This window comes from Mustela erminea, chromosome 6 (assembly GCF_009829155.1).
Source record: "Mustela erminea isolate mMusErm1 chromosome 6, mMusErm1.Pri, whole genome shotgun sequence".
Taxonomy (NCBI): domain Eukaryota; kingdom Metazoa; phylum Chordata; class Mammalia; order Carnivora; family Mustelidae; genus Mustela; species Mustela erminea.
The window spans coordinates 111566513-111583934 of NC_045619.1; the positions used below are offsets into that span (position 1 = coordinate 111566513).

The 17422-nt window shown below is 40.8% G+C and overlaps 1 pseudogene; it reads left to right on the top strand.

The window, feature by feature from the left end:
* The first annotated feature begins 11762 nt into the window (after positions 1–11762).
* On the top strand, positions 11763–13493 carry LOC116594210 (annotated as a pseudogene).
* The last annotated feature ends 3929 nt before the right edge of the window (positions 13494–17422 follow it).

Genomic DNA, 17422 nt, shown 5'->3' on the forward strand with positions numbered 1-17422 from the left:
GAGCCCTCTTATGAGCTCGAATGTCCTAATATTCGACTCCCCAAGATTGTTCCCGGCTAAATGGATTCCCTTTTTCCTTAATCAATAAACATTTTTGCAATCCCACAGACACCATTAGCTGAAAATGTTGTTTTAGTGTGCTATTTGTACTTAGTATGTCACAATTTATATTTGAAAAGGCATTCTGTATGATCCTTATAGACGCAAATAGTAACATCCCACTAAGATGGCGTTATAGGGAAGGGCTCCATTCCATGTAAGAGAAATTTCTGGATAAATAGAAATTTCCTCATTAAAGACCAATCTTCCAAAACATTTCACCATTTTTTCAGTCTTTAAAAAAAAAAAAAGTGAGGAACCAAAAAGGGGCCCTCTGGGTGGCTCAGTCAGTTAAGCGTCTGCATTCGGCTCAGGTCATGATCCTGGGGTGGGGAGCCTGCTTCTCCCTCTCCCTCTGCCTGCTGCTCTGCCTGCTTGTGCTCTCTTCCTCTGTCAAATGAATAAATAAAATCTTCTTTTTTTTTAATTTCACAATTTTTGATGGAACTCTTTAGTTTTTGAAATAATAGTAAAGTTAAACTCTTCAATATCTACATAATTAGATTATCAATGGATCTATTTCTAAAATATATGTAGATGCCTGCCTCCTTATGTGATGGAAATCAAACATAATTTGCTTTTCGGTTCCAGCTCCAGAGCATTGGTAAGAGTGTTCATTATTAAATGTTGTAATAATCCAGTACTAATTTTGTTTTTTAGACTTTTTGTCACTCAATATTAGACTGCCCGATGATACTTCCTGCTATTTTTTTACTTGCTGACTTCTTCTAATTCACTGCTTCTAATCTACCCCAGGGCAACAAACCAGGTAACCAAACTTGAGTTAGAAACATGCTTGTGCACCATTGGTGGAAATGTATAATGGTGCAATTGCTCTAGAAAATACTATTTCGGGGTGCCTGGGTGGCTCAGTGGGTTAAGCCTCTGCCTTCGGCTCAGGTCGTGATCTCAGGGTCCTGGGATTGAGCCCCGCATCCGGCTTTCTGCTTGACGGGGAGCCTGCTTCCTCCTCTCTCTCTCTCTCTGCCTGCCTCTCTGCCTACTTGTGATCTTTGTCAAATAAATAAATAAAATCTTTAAAAAAAAAAAAAAAAGGAAAGAAAATACTATCACCCCCCTCCCCAATAGAAATAGAATTACCATATAATTCAGCAATTCCATTTCTCAATATATACCCAAAAGAATTGAAAGGAGGCCTTCAAAGAGATATTTGTACACCCACAGTCACAACAGAACTATTCAGGAAAGCCAAAAGGTGGAAGCAACCTAAGGTCCATTGACAAATGAATGGATAGGATGCCTGGGTGGCTCAGTTAGTTAAGCACCTGCCTTGGGCTCAGGTCATGACCCCAGGATCCTGGGATCAAGTCTCACACAGAGCTCCTTGCTTAGCAGGGAACCTGCTTCTCCCTCTCCTTTTGCCTCTCCCTCCTTCTCCTGTGCACTCTCTCTCTATCTCTCAAAGAAATGAAACCTTCAAAACAAACAAACAAAAAGCACAAATGAATGGATAAACAAAATGGAATGTATCCATTTGATAGAATAGTATTATAAGGATCCCCCCCTTCCCAGAGTCCTACATTGTCCTGGGCACAATGATCGTTCCCACCTAGGAACTCACCACTCTTCTACTCTGCCTCCCCCAGTAAAGTTCTTTGAAATCCCATGTAATGGCTCTTTTCTGTTGCCTCCCTCTTTTAGGTCACAAAAGGGTCGAAAAAGGAGAGAAAGGAACTGAGTAAGGGGAGACGGAGTGAGGGAAAAAACCAGCTCAGGAGAAGGATCAGGGGAGAGGACGGTAGCCCCTCCCTTCCTGCTTCGCATCAAGCACGAGGGCTAGATCATTGCACATGCAAGTGTGTCTGTTATTATTCCTTATTACAGTTGAGAAAAATGGGGCTTATGGTGAGGTTCCCTTCCAAATGCTGAAAGTGAGTGAAGTAAGAGAAACAAGGACATTATGAGTTATGAGTTCATTATTTTCAGATTATATCCTTCCTACTTGAGAAGGTGTTGAGAAAGAGTTTAAAAAAAAAAAAAAAAGGAAGGCAATCCTTTCACATGCATAGCCTGGATGAACCTTGAGGACACCATGTTAAGTGAAATAAGCCAGTCACAAAGACAAACACTGTAGAGACAGGTTGGGGCCTTGGGGAGGAGGGAAAACAAGGAGATGTTCAATGAATCAGAGTTTGAGTTTTGCAAGATGAAAAAAGTTCTAGAAATTGGTTGCACAGCGATGTGAACATACTCCACACTATTCAACTCTATACTTGAAAATTGTTAAAATGGTGAATTTTATGTTATGTGTATTTTACCACAATTAAAAATAAAATTTATAAAAAGAGTTAAAAACACGCATTAATTCATTTAATAAGTATTTCTTTTGTGCCTACTGTGTATCAGACCCTGCTCTTCGTGCCAGGGGAAAAGTGCTGGTTTTGTCCTTCATGGAGCTCACATTCTAATGTGTGGTATATAATAGTATATATACTTGTGCAGTCTACCTAATAAAGCGTATGATTTTAGGACACTCGTTTTAGAACATAAATGATTTCTCTCTGAGATCTGCACCCTGACATATTTGAATGAAGAATATACCTGAAGTTAAAATATCTTAATTCCTAAAGAACATGATGATTAAAATGTAAAGACTGACCTATCACCGACACCTTTTGGGTGTTTGTTTAGTTTTTCTTTCCATTATATAGAGTAAGGAATGGGATATGAGAGACTGAATAGACAAATGAGCAACGGTCAGACTACATATGAAAATAAAACGTTGACCCACAACCTGCAGCAACGTGCCCAGGAAACCAACCTCTTATCTATAATAAACAACCCAGGAACCAGCCCGCTTTAAATCCGACTTACAGGGAACAAGATCGCTATCTCTAGTGACAATGCAGGAACCTAAACAAAAACTTCTGTAACAATCAGCCTAAAATGGCCAGGACTTGATTAATGACTGACAACTTCTCTAAGTTTTGTCCCTGCTTCCAATTTAGGACCAACCAGAGAAAGCCAAGTAGACCCCCCTAACCAGTCACCTAGGATGCCCTGCTCACAGGCAGCCTTCCTCCTGCCTCCCATGCCAACAGCCCCCCATCAGGCATTCCTGAAGCCTCCCCTTTGTGCGCTTTATAAAGCTTTCCCACTCCTCTGCTTGCCTTTGAGTCCCCGCCAAAACACAAGGGACTGTGGCTGTCTCCCTTACTATAGCAAGCGTACAATAAACAGCTTTTGCTTTTCTCATTTTGTTGGTTTTTGTTTATATCCACAGATGTTTGCTATATACTTGCAAACTGCGAGTCAATCTTTTAAAACAGTTACTAACTCCCAAGACATCATTGTTCCAGCTCCTAGGTTACTAGCAAGATGGTTGGCTAGTCCTGCCCGTCTCCTGGTGCCCAGTTCTCAGCAAGGGGTCGCCCGACATTAACCAGTCATCCAGCAGATGGCACGGTCACCACGCTCCTGCCCCCGATCAAGAGTTCTTTCATTATTTCAGTGGCATAATTTTTTTAAGTTTATTTTATTTTATTTTGTTTGAGAGAGAGAGAGAACATGAGTGGGAGGGGCAGAGAGAGGTTTTGGGTTTTTTTTTTTTAAGATTTTATTTATTTATTTGACAGAGCACAAGCAGGCAGAGCATCAGGCAGAGGGAGAGGGAGGACCAGGCTCCCCATGTAGCAGGGAGCCCGATGTGGAGCTGGATCCCAGAACCCTGGGACATTGACCTGAGCCAAAGGCAGCTGCCCAACCAACTGAGCCACCCAGGCACCCCTCAGTGCCATAATTTTTAACAATGAATGATCATTTGAAAAATTCTTTTAGAAAAATTATTTTTCCATTTAGATTCCTAGTTAATCTTCTACTATACTTACTTCAGGCATGGAAAAATAGTTTCCATTTGTTTGTTCCAGTGTTCGTGGAGGGTTGGATGACCTCCAAATAATGGGGGCATTTGTACATCCTACCTTAGATTACATGTGCAAGAACGTAGGAACTATTTCTGCTTGCTTGTATCTGAATAACTACTGGGTAAACATGAGGTGTAAGAAATATTTGATAAAAGGGGTGCCTGGGTGGCTCAGTGGGTTAGGGCCTCTGCCTTCGGCTCGGGTCATGATCCCAGAGTCCTGGGATTGAGCCCTGCATCGGGCTCTCTGCTCCCCAGGGAGCCTGCTTCCTCCTGCCTCTCTGCCTAGTTGAGATTTCTCTCTGTCAAATAAATAAAATATTTTTTTAAAAAAAGAAATATTTGATAAAATAAAGCTGGGTTGACTTTGGTGCTGAATAATCACTGTAGTGGATATTACCTTTCAAACACATGGTGTGCTTTTCTTCTTCTGCCTCCAAGTATGACCTCCCTCTCGTCCGTTGGCAGCATCCATTTGCCTCAGGTTGGATTATTGTTCTTAGGGCAGAAAGGCAAAGAGAAAATATTACATGTTTTTTGCAGTCTAGGTCTTGTTTTTGAGAGTTTTGAAGATCCAGGCTTGCAAAACATGTTTTCAAAGAGAAAGAGAAAGTATTCCAAATACTCTCTCTTTATGTTTCAAAAGGCAAATCTGGCTGGCTCAGAGATTATTACAACCACATAATTTTGAACAATGGATGATCAATGGATTGAAGAATGGATTTGAAAGTAGAACAATTTTACTTTAAACCAGAGTGTAAGGGAATCCCTTAAAAAGGAAAGGGAAAATAGAAAAATCCCTCCTCTTTTAGGTGTGGGGAGGAACAGCAAGACAGATGTGTGCTAAGATTTCCCCTCTAATGAGAGAACTAATGGGGAGGATGACCTCTCCTGGGCTGAGAGGAGAGATTTGGAAGAATTCCTGTGCTGTTTCAGACTCACTAAATCATCCCTCAGATTAGATTCTTATATAAAATGTTAAGTTAAATGCATTACGTAATCAATCTTAGAATTTGGAATTCATGTATTTCATGGGAGTCTGTGCTCTACTACCTGGTTCACCCACGTCTTTCCCCTGGGGGTAAATGGAAAAGGTATAACACAAAGGATACTTTTGTTGAAACCCATTTGTGTTTGTTACCTTTTTTTTTTTTTTTTAAATATTTTATTTTTATTTATTTGACAGAGAGAGATCACAAGTAGGCAGAGAGGCAGGCAGAGAGAGGAAGGAAAGCAGGCTCCCTGCTGAGCAAAGAGCCCAATGTGGGGCTCGATCCCAGGACCCCGAGATCATGACCTGAGCTGAAGGCAGAGGCTTTAACCCACTGAGCCACTCAGGTGCCCCTGTTTGTTACCTTTTAAAAACATTGAATGTGCTGGGATGCCTGGGTGGCTCAGTGGGTTAAAGCCTCTGCTTTTGGCTCAGGTCATGATCCCAGGGTCCTGGGATGGAGGGTCCTGGGATGGAGCCCCGCATCGGGCTCTCTGCTCAGCAGGAAGCCTGCTTCCTCCTCTCTCTGCCTACTTGTGATCTGTCAAGTAAATAAGTAAAATCTTTAAAATAAATAAATAAATACATTGAATGTGCTAATTATGTTAGTTTAAGAAAACAAAATATGCATACTTTTCAGAAGAATGATTAATTCTCACATAGGGCTCCTTTTGAATCTGTGCAGGAAGACTAATCAGTCCAGGATATAGGGTGTCATTTCTATTTCTTTATCAGTTTGGCTCCCTCTAGCTGTCAGTTTGAAATTTTAGTAGGTTCTAAAATTACACATTCTTGGTCCCCTTTTATAACACAAAGCAGAGTGATTTTTTCATAGGAATGTTTGGAAGGACAGTATTCCATTATATATATATATATCACATCTTCTTTATCCATTCATCTGTTGATGGACATCTAGGGATACAGCCATTAAAAAACAAAACAAAATACGAAATTTTGCCATTTGCAACGACATGGATGGAACTAGAGGGTATTACGCTAAGTGAAATGAGTAAATCAGAGAAAGAATTATCATATGATCTCTCTGATATGAAGAATTTGAGAGGTAGGGTGGGGAGTCACAGCGGGTAGGGAGGGAAAAAACGAAACAAGATGGCATTGGGAGGGAGACAAACCATAAGAGACTCTTAATCTCACGAAACAAACAGGCTTGCTGGGGGTTGGGGGGGGTAAGGAGAGGGTTGAGGATTATGGAAACTGGAGAGGGTATGGGCTATGGTGAGTGCTGTGAATTGTGTAAGACTGATGATTCACAGACCTGTACTCCTGGGGCGAATAAAACATTACATGTTAATTTAAAAAAGAAGAAGGTTTGGGAGGAAATGAGAGACTGATAGAATGTATTTCTTTTTTTTTTTTTTTAAAGATTTTATTTATTTATTTGACAGAGATCACAAGTAGGCAGAGAGGCAGGCAGAGAGGAGGAAACAGGCTCCCTGCGGAGCAAAGAGCCCGATGTGGGGCTCAATCCCAGGATCCTGAGATCATGACCTGAGCCAAAGGCAGAGGCCTTAACCCACTGAGCCACCTAGGCGCCCCTAGAATGTATTTCTTAACAAAGATCATATGTAGATATTTTTTGAAAAATTACTAAGGTTTGTATATAGGGTTGACAGACTTAGCAAATAAAAATATAGTATACCTAGTAAAATATAGATTTGAGATTGAAAAACAAATAATTTTTTAGTATAAGTAAGTTCTAAGTATATTAATTTGGCAACTCTGTGTATTTTATGTCTTACATCTTATTTGACAAATGAGGATTCTGAGGATCAAAACTTCCTACTCCAAACTCTATTTTTCCCATTTTCACATGGCTTATTCTTGCTTTTTCATTCTTAGTCTTCCTAAGTTGCCTCCAAAAATCATCTCAGAGGTCTGATCGGAGGACACATGATTTTAAGCTGTAAGCATCCTGAGATATCTTTATTTTAACATGACCAGTGGAAATGATCCAATAAGGATCCTTCTGTGTGCAAGTCCCCAGGAGACCTTTACCTCTTACTGAATCCTCCCCACTTGGACCCTAGCATTGACCTGCATATTTACAGAGAAAGAATTAAGGCTTAGAGGGACTTGTCCAAGGTGACATGACTACAAAGTAGGGAGCTGAGTTTTAACTCACATAGTCAGACCAGATAGTAGATGCTCCAGATTCATGGGCCGTGCAGTCTTTGTCACGACCACTCAACACTGCCGTCGTCCAGCAAAAGCAAATCTGGGCAGCACACAGATGGAGAGGCATGACCAAGCTCCGGTAAACTTTGTTTATGGACACGGAAATTTGAATTTCCTAGAATTTTCACATATCCTGACTTATTATTCCTTTGACTTCTCTGAATTGTTTTAAAATGTAAACCACACTCTGAGCTCTAGAATAGGGACTGGCAAAGTGAGCCCGTAGGTCAAGCCCTGCCCACTGCCTGTTTTTGTAAATCAGGTTTTTCATCTTTTCTCTCCTTGGTGTTCTTCTTGAAGGGGATTCCCATTAATTCTTCATGGTAGATTAATTTGTGCAACAGGTGTTGTGATTAATCAAGTCCAATGTTCTATCATTCTGTGGTGCAATGTAGGGCTTTTACTTAAGTAATTGTCTTACAGTCTTCTGGAGCTCTTTTTAAAAACAAATTGGTAGTATTACATGGTAACTATGAATTGGCATAAAACTAGTGATTATTTTAATGAAATTGTACTTTAATCAGATAGTCCATTAGGCATTCTCTTCTTAGTTGGGCACTAATCTAGGCACAACAACTATAGAAAGAAATGCACTTACCTTTTTTAACAATTCATCAAGAAAACACTTGAATTTCTCTTTGGAATTACATTTGTGTTCATCCTTTGTGGAAGAACAAATAACTGATAGACATTAAGATCCTGGTGGCATCTCACTGAGTATTCTCACCTGTGCTGTTCCCAGAAGAAGGTGTGTGAAGGAAAAATGAAGACATTTTCTTAGGATTTGGGGTTTTTTTTCCTAATACTTATTAGTCACATATTATATATTTTCCTTTCAAGTAGTAACATTTTTTTCTCCTAAAAATAGATTAAATCTTAAGCCACCACCCTAAAATGCCACAAAAGATGAATTTGAAATTGTTAAAATTTAGATTTTTTTTAAAAAATTTTAATGTGTTATGTTCATCACCTACAAAACATTATTAGTTTTTGATGTAGTGTTCCAAGATTTAAAATTTAGATTTTTAATTATTTTTATTGTGCCTTCTTAGTGTTCAAAAGAAATGGATGAATTGGGACACCTGGGTGATTCTGTCAGTTAAGCATCTATCTTCCACTTGGGTCATGATCTCAGGGCCCTGGGATCAAGTCCCACATGAGGCTCCTTGCTCAGTGGGGAGCTTGCCTCTCTCTCTGCCTGCTGCTCCCTCTGCTTGTGCTCTCTCTCACTCTCTCACTGACAAATAAGTAAAATCTTTTTTAAAAAACTGGATGAATCATACTAGATTATGGGAAATAGTTAAGGTATTAGGTATTGTAGAGTGTCAGAACATACCACCCCAAAATATGCTACTTGCACAAAATGATTATTTTGAGCTAAAGGCAACTGAGAAGACAAAGATACAAGAAAAGCTATCTGCCCACCCCACCGCCACACCAATTTGCCTAAAAGCAGTACATACATTTACAAAGTTGTCCTCATCTCCTCATTACTGGTAAGGACCAAAATTAATCACTAGAGACAATGTTAGACTTTAATCAGCCTGGAGACAGCACCAGAGGAGTCTATATAACAATCTTTACCAACAAGCTTTTATTTACCATTAGTTTTCCATAATGTGCCTTCCCACAATTGGGAGCCCCCAGAGACTCAAAGTTCTTTTCCTTTGTCTTGCTGCTTCTCTAACACTTTAGTGTTCCCTTGCTGAGATGCTTCATGAGCCTAAGTTCTTACCACCCCTTTGAGTTACTCATCTCTGAGTGGTCCAGGTGTAAGGGTGGTGCATATGCTAATGAACTTCTGTTTGGTTTTCTCATGTTGACTTGTGTTTTGTCAGCCCGGTTTATAGGGCCCCAGCCAGAGAACCAAAGAGAGTATAGGAAAAAGAATTTTTGTTCCTCTACAATATCTTGAAATTATGTTCTCTGCTTCACAAAGGGATTGTGTTCCTGGTTCAACATAAATCCCTCTCCAAACACATGCCCTGAGGCCTGAGTCTCCAGTCATGTCAGGCAAGGAAGAAAAGAGCCTCTATAGATGCAGTTGTCACCCCTGGCTGGGTATCAAAATTATCTGGAGAGATTTTAAAACACAGTTTCCTTAGAGTGTTAGATTCAGTAGGCCTGGGCTGAGGCTTCATAGTTAAGAACACTCCTTCTTGCGGGGCTGAGTAGAAATCTATATGAGTTCCCTCTGGCCACTGGAATAAATCACCACAGACTGGGTGGCTGAAAACAACACAGATTTATTATCTCAATGGTGGAGGTCCTAAGTCTGAAATGAAATGGCAGGGCTGCATTCCTTTTGGAGCCTCTTAGGGGAGAATGTCTTTCCTTAACATTTCCAGCTTCTGAAGGTCATTTCATTCAAGGTCATTCCTCCATCTTCAAAGCCAGTGCTGTAGAACCTCTCTCTCTCTGACATTGACCCTCAGACCTCCCTTTTATAAAGACCTTGCAATTACTTTGGATCCACCCAGATGATCCAGAATAAACTCCTCATCTCAAAGTCCTTAATCACATCTGCAAAATCCCACGCAAGGTGACATACTCAATTCCAGGGGTTAGGGTGTGAACATCTTTGGGAGCCTTTATTCTGACTAATCCAGAGCCTGAAACAAGGCAAACAATACAACTCCATCTCCAGCACTCTGCCACCTGCAGACATCACTAATTACTCCACTATTCAACTAGTCTGTCCAAGGATTTTCTTTTGCAAGAGCAGAGGAGCAAAGAGAGACAGAAAGAGAGAGGACTAGGGTGCCAAAAAATCATCTTTGGCTCAAACACCTTTGCCCTTCTTGATATCTGTGTGACAAAAGTAGGGACTTTACCACAAGGACAGTATCTTATACGTTGATAGATAAACAGGTAGATCTATATATATCTACAAGCCCATCCTCTTTGCAGCCAATGCAGAGATATACATTTCATACTCAGTGAGCCCCCAAAGCCACAAACTTGAATGTTTTCCTTTTTTTTTTTTTTTAAAGATTTTATTTATTTATTTGACAGACAGAGATCACAAGTAGGCAGAGAGAGGGGTGGGGGGGGGGGGGAAGCAGTCTCCCTGCCAGAAAGCCCGATGCGGGGCTCAATCCCAGGACCCTGAGATCATGACCTGAGCCAAAGGCAGAGGCTTTAATCCACTGAGCCACCCAGGCACCCCTTGAATCTTTTCCTACCAAGGCCTGTTGGTTATCACACCCTAACCATGACTTAAAGCCCCACACTAGAGAAGAAGTGGGGCATAGTCTTGATCATGGCCTTGGACTTGCTCCAAGGGCCTTCCTGCTCAGCAATGAGATGTGCCTATCCTCACTCTCTAGAAGTTTATAGTCAAGAATTTAGCATCCTGGGTTGTGCCTGCTTCTACTCCACTGCCTACATCTGAGCACTCTGCTACCAGGTCTTGGTTCTAGAAGACTCTCAATCTTGTTTCTTTCCTCTCCTTCTCTTGAATTTAGCTTCCTTAACAGAATCAAGGCATCTCTCGGTTTCCTCAGTAGTGCTCTGTTTTTCTGGTAACTTGTTCCAACAGAGCCCAATTTCACAGACTGCTTCCAGTAGCTCCCCGTCTGCCCTGTGCTTGTGGCACAAGTCTCTCTGGTTTCACACATATGCAGAGGTCTTTCCTCCTTCTGTCAGTGTGTGTTTAGAGATCTGACATATGATTCCTGACAACACTCTTTACTGCCGAGCTGCCATCTGAATGTTTCCAGGCATTCTGCCACAGGCACCAGTGGGTTGACAGCTCTAAATCTACTCAATCCACCACTGAAGGTGTTGACTTCATAAATTTCTTCTTGAATCTCTGTGGCTTCTCTGAGGCTACTGTTGCTGCAACATTTTGTGGCAAGTTCTGAAGATGGACAAAAAGATCCCTCTCTAGTTCCTATCCTGCATTCCCCAGTAACATACCTGGTTTCTGAAATCTTCTCACCTGGATAAGAGCTTCTGAACTTACTGGCAGCCAGGCTTATAGTCAACCCGATACTGCAGGGCCCAGGGGTTCCCATTTTATAGATAAAATAGAAGTGGGTCTTCATCCAAATACGACTGCTACAGATCCTTCACTCTCCTATGAAAGTTGCCAGTTTCTCTTTTTAAATTATGTGTCTATTCTAGACGTTGGGGATAAAATGGTCAGAGAGTTCAGAAAGTTTATCTCTCAGGGCACCTGGGTGGCTCAGTGGGTTAAGCCTCTGTCTTCGGCTCAGGTTGTGATCCCAGAGTCCTGGGATTGAGCCCTGCATTGGGCTCTCTGCTCAGCGGGGAGCCTGCTTCCTCTCTCTCTCTGCCTGCCTCTCCATCTACTTGTGATCTCTGTCTGTAAAATAAATAAAAAAAATCTTTAAAAAAAATACCCCAAAGCAGGATTTAAAAAAGAAAAAAAGAAAGATCATCTCTCCTCAAAATTAATGACCACAGGGACCCCTGGGTGGCTCAGTCAGTTAAGCAATTGCCTTTGGCTTGGGTCATGATCCTGGAGTCCCCAGATCAAGTCCCACATCGGGCTCCCTGCTCAGCAGGGAGTCTGCTTCTCCCTCTGACCCTTCCCTTCTCATTATCTCTCTCTGTCCCTCAAATATATAAGTAAAATCTTTAAAAAAATTAATGACCACAAAAATGGAAGGATTAATGATGCAGTAGCAATTTTAAAAAGGTGCATGTGTACAGGAGTCGGGGGGAGTTGTCTCATTCACATTATAATCTTTAAAAACTCACATCAACTTTTCTGCAACGGGTTTGCCACCAGGACATGGGTGTTGTGAAAACCACCACTAAGCCTAAACCAAAATGCAAAAGGAAAAGACTCATATCAACATTGTCATCATTGGATGATTCTGGAAGACTAACGTTACTGGTTGTCTGATCTATAAATGTGGTGGGATTGACAAAAGAACTATTCAAAAATTTGAGAAGAAGGCTGCTGAGAAGGGAAAGGGCTCCTTCAAGTATGCCTGGGTCTTGGATAAACTTAAAGCTGAACATGAATGTGGTATCACCATTGATATCTCCCTGTGGAAATATGAGATGAACAAAGTATTATGTGACCATCAATGATGTCCCAAGATGCAGAGCCTTTGTCAAAAATATAATTACAAGCACATCTTGGGCTTTCTGTGCTGTCCTGATTGCTGCCACTGGTGTTGGTGAATTTGAAACCGGTATCTCCAAGAACTGGCAGATTTGTGAGCATGACTTCTGGCTTACACACTGGGTGTAAAACAATTAATTATCAGTGTTAACAAAATGGATGCCACTGAACCACCCTACAGCCAGAAAAGATATGAAGAAATCATTAAGGAAGTTGGCACTTACATTACAAAATTGGCTACAACCCCAGCAGTAGCATTTATGCCAGTTTCTGGTTGGAATGGTGACAACATGCTGGAACCAAACACTATCATGCCTTGGTTCTAGGGATGGAAATTCACCCATAAAGATGGGAATGCCAGTGGAACCACAGTGCTTGACGTTCTGGGTTGCGTTCTGCCACCAACTTATCCAACTGACAAGCTCCTGTGTCTGCCTCTCCGGGACATCTACAAAGTTGGTGGCATTAGTACTGTCCCTGTGGGCGGAGTGGAGTCTGGTGTTCTTAAACCTGTCATGGTGGTTATCTTTGCTCCAGTCAATGTTACAATTGAAGTAAAGTTTATTGAAATGCACCATGAAACTTTGAGTGAAGTTCTTTCTGGGGACAATGCGAGCTTCGGTGTCCAGAACATATCTGTCAAAGATTGTTGTGGCATTGTGGGTCACATCACAGCAAATTCGACCCACCAACCAAAGCATCTGGCTCAGGTGACTACCCTGAACCATCCAGGCCAGATCAGTGCTGGATAGGCACATGGGCTGGATTGTCACACAGTTCACATTGTTTGCAATTCTGCTGTGCTGAAAGAGAAGATTGATTGTTTTTCTAGAACAAAAGCCAAAAGATGGTTCCAAGTTGTTGAAATCTGATGATGCTTCCATCATTGGTATGGTTCCTGGCAAGTCTATGTGTGTTGAAAGCTTCTTTGACTATCCTTCTCTGGACTGTTTTGCTGTTGGTGACATGAGACAGATGGCTGTTGGGGATGTCATCAAAGCAGTGGACAAGAAGGCAGCTGGAGCTGGCCAGGTCACCAAGTCTGCCCAGAAAGCTCAAGAGGCTAAATGAGTATTATACCCAATACCTGCCTCCCCAGTCTTCAACAGTGGTAGAGGAACATCTCAGAACTGTTTTGTCAATTTGGCCATTTAAGTTTAACAGTCTGCGACTGGTTAACGATAAATCCATTGTAAAACCTTCAGAGGGAAAGAGGAATGTTTTGTGGACCATTTGTTTTGTGTGTGTGTATGTGTGGCGGTTTTAAGTAATTAGTTTTTAAAATCAGTATTTTTCAATTAGTTTTTAAAATCAGTACTTTTTAATGACCAAAAATCTGTCACAGAATTTTGAGACCTATTAAAACAAAAGGTTCTTTTTTTTCTTCAAAGGCTTTATTTATTTATTTATTTATTTATTTATTTATTTATTTGACAGAGATGCAGCAAGACAGGGAACACAAGCAGGGGGAGTGGGAGAGAAAGAAGCAGGCTTCCCGCCAAACAGAGACCTTGAGCTCGATCCTAGGACTCCAGGATCATGATCTGAGCCGAAGGCAGACGCTTAATGACTGAACTACCCAGGTGCCCCTACAATAAAAGTTTAATGAGAAAAAATCCAAATCCCATCAGAGAGAGAGAGAGAGAGAGAGAGAGAGAGATTGCGAGCCAGAAGATTCCCACTATCCTCTTGATTGAGCAGGGTCCTAGATGCTTCTAATTCATCCCAGTTCCAACCACCATAAACAGTATAAGAAGAAGGAAGGTGAGTGGGAGAAAAATCAGTAAAAATCACCATAATACACCCAACAAAAAAGAGGCAGGTGAAAAAGATACATAGGAGGAACCCAGGTATACGTTTTCTACGCTTCTTCTACTCACCATCTTGTTTGCTGAGCAATGGAAATCCCAGCAATAAACAGGGATTGGGGAAAATAGAAGACAAAGTGAAAATAATAAATGATTTTATGAGGGAAAAGGAAGAACCAGCGTGAGTGCCTGGTCAGTTTCATCTGTTGTTTTCCTTTATTGATCCATTGTCTTCAGCATCAAATATGATGTTAACTGGTACTTTGACATACACATATTTGCAATCATATGTAAAGGGGAAAATTTTTAATGCTTCTAATATAGTTTTAAAATCTGAAATGGGTGCTGAAAGTAGAAAAATTTTTTTGCATCAAGGGAGATAATATGATTTATTTTCCGTTTAATACATATATGAATTATATCCTTAGATTTCTTATTATTGAATTATTTTTGCATTCCTGACATGCTTTGCTGATCTATATTATTCTTTAAAAGTACTGTTAAATTAGGGGTACCTGGGTAGCTCAGTCAGTTAAACGACTGACTCTTGATTTCAGCTCAGGTCATGATATCAGGAGTGTGGGATGGAGCCCAATCATGGCTCTGCACTCAGCAGGGAGCCTGCTTGGGATTCTCTCTCTCCTTTTCCTTCAGCCCCTCCCCCCTGTTTTCTTGCTTGCTCTCTCTCTGTCTCTCTCTCTCAAATAAATAAACTGATCTCTTTTAAAAGTACTGTTAAGGGGTGCCTGGGTGGCTCAGTGGGTTAAAGCCTATGCCTTTGACTCAGGTCATGATTCCAGGGTCCTGGGATCGAGCCCTGCATCAGGCTCTCTGCTCAAGCAGGGAGCCTGCTTCCCCCTCTCTCTCTCGGCCTGCCTTTCTGCCCATTTGTGATCTCTGTCTGTCAAATAAATAAAATCTTAAAAAAAAAAAGTACTGTTAAATTATATTTGCAAATAATTTATTCAAGATTTTGGCTTCCATATTAAAAGCCTAGATTGGTTTACAATTCTTTCCCAGTCGCTGGCACCAAGGCAGGTTGGTTTGACAACCACCACGATGAGGAACTTCTGACTACATTTTAGAGTAGTTTATTTCCAGCCACAGCCACTGTCAGAGGATAACAGGATAACCAAAATGTGAGCAAGACATCAGCTGCATTCCCTTGTTTCTGTAACTGTTCATGCTGTCTCTATTTGCCTCAAATGTATACTACCATAGAGTCATAGAGTTATACACGCGCACATACGCACATAAAGGTGAGCAATGTTTATGAGTTAGGAAGATATGGGATCCTGGGGAAGCCTTTATCACACATGAATGTTTCCCATCCTCTAACCCCCAAGCCCTGCAAAACTGAACCCTGGACCTGCAAAATTCTCCCTTCTGTAATGCACAACAGTAATTTGCACCTTTTTCAAACCTGGAGCTGGCTCTTGTTGAAATCAAGAGACTTGATTTCAGCTTCTTGATTCAGCTTCTACCAAAGAACATAAATGTATTTTCCCAAGAGAAATAGTTTTTTCTCTCAAAAGAATTATGGTGCCAGCTGTAAAGATAAAACAAATTTTCTACCTTAAAATAGAGGCTACAAAATGATGTGTTTTTAACAATCTTTTGAGCAGGAGACCTTATTTGGGGATATTTTGTCTACAGAAGTTATTATATTCCATATTTTTTTACTTAATTTTTTACCTAACAATTAAAAATTATAGATAAAATACGAAATGCATACTTTATTATTGCGTGGTGCTGAGTGGAGTCTGCAATCTGTAGGCTTGTGAATAAACATCACCAACTAAAATTCAAATTAATGACAGAGTGCCTGGCCAGCTTAGTCAGTAGAGCACGAGACTCTTGATCTTGGGGCCATGAATTCAAACCCCACCTTGGCCATAGACTTTACTTATCACTGTAATGTTCTGCTTAGGCCACAGCAAAGAACATGATGTCTCTATCAGTTAGGAATTGCATTCCTTCCCTGGAGGTAACAGAAATCTCAAGATAGTGGCCTAAGCACAAGAGCTTATTTGCCCATATAAAATCCCAGGGCTGGCAGGGTGGCTGCACATAGAAGGAGCCAGTCTCAAGTCCTTGACTATGTTCCTGTCTCTCCATCTTCAGAATATGACCCATCAATAAGGTCACCTCATGGTCCAAGTCTGGATCCCAGCAGGGTGTCTGCAATTCAGGGAGCAGCAGGGAGCCTAAAAGGAGGTTCTTCTCTATTTAACTGGCTTCTGTTACAGAGCTTCCATGGAGTCCCACACATACTTCCACATACTTCCACATACATTTCCTTACCCGGAACTTAGTCACCCAGCCATGTCTCTGAACATATGGGAGATGAGAAAAAATGTGGTCTTCTTTCTAAGAGGCATCTATTACTAAGAACAAAGGGGCTGGCATTTGGTAAATGGATGGCCATTTCTGCTACAATAATTCAATTATAGTTGATGTAAAAACAAAGTATGTAAAAACAAAGTTCTAAATTATGAAATATTTCAAATAGAAAATATCATATCTGTGTACCTAACACTCAGAAAAAAACATTTGTTTCAAAAATGTATAAGACGTAGATCATTGTAGGCACACCCTGGGCTCACTGTTCTCCAGATGTCACCACTGTGTTCATGCTCAGGCATATCCTCTCCATGCCTGTGTTGTCTTTGTCAGCTTATATATGCACTCTTAACTATATAGAGTGATTTTGTGTGTGTAAAATTTATACAAATGTTGTCATAATGCTTCAAATCATTTCTAGTTTTCCTTTTTGGGAGACATGTTGTCAGTATTGATCCTTTCAGGACATGTAGATATAATTCATGCATAATCTAGCAACACTTACCAAAGAGTCTATTCTTTTCCTCACTGGTTTGTAATACCACCAAGTACACCAAATGTATCAAGTACTCAAGGACGGTTTACAGCTCTTTTCTGTTTCATTGCTATCTTAGTCCATCTCTGTATCAGTTCCACATGGTTTTAATCCTAATAGTTTATATAAAGTCTTGGTACCTAAAAGACAATTCTCCCTCCTTCATCTTCATCAAGATTGTTTGGACTGTTTTTTACTGTATCAGTTTCCTGTTGCTCTTATAACAAATTACCACAAATTTAGTGGCTGAAAAACAACACAAATTGATTTTCTTACAGTTCTGGAAATCAGAAGTATAAAATCAAAGTGTCAACAGGCTATGTTCCTTCTGGAGCCTTTCCATCTCTCTCTCTGTGATCACATGGCTTTTTTTTCACTCTGACTTTCCCACTTCCTTCTTATAAGGATGCTTGTGTTTGGGCCTACCCAGATGATCCAATAATTTCTCCATCTCAAGATCCCAGCT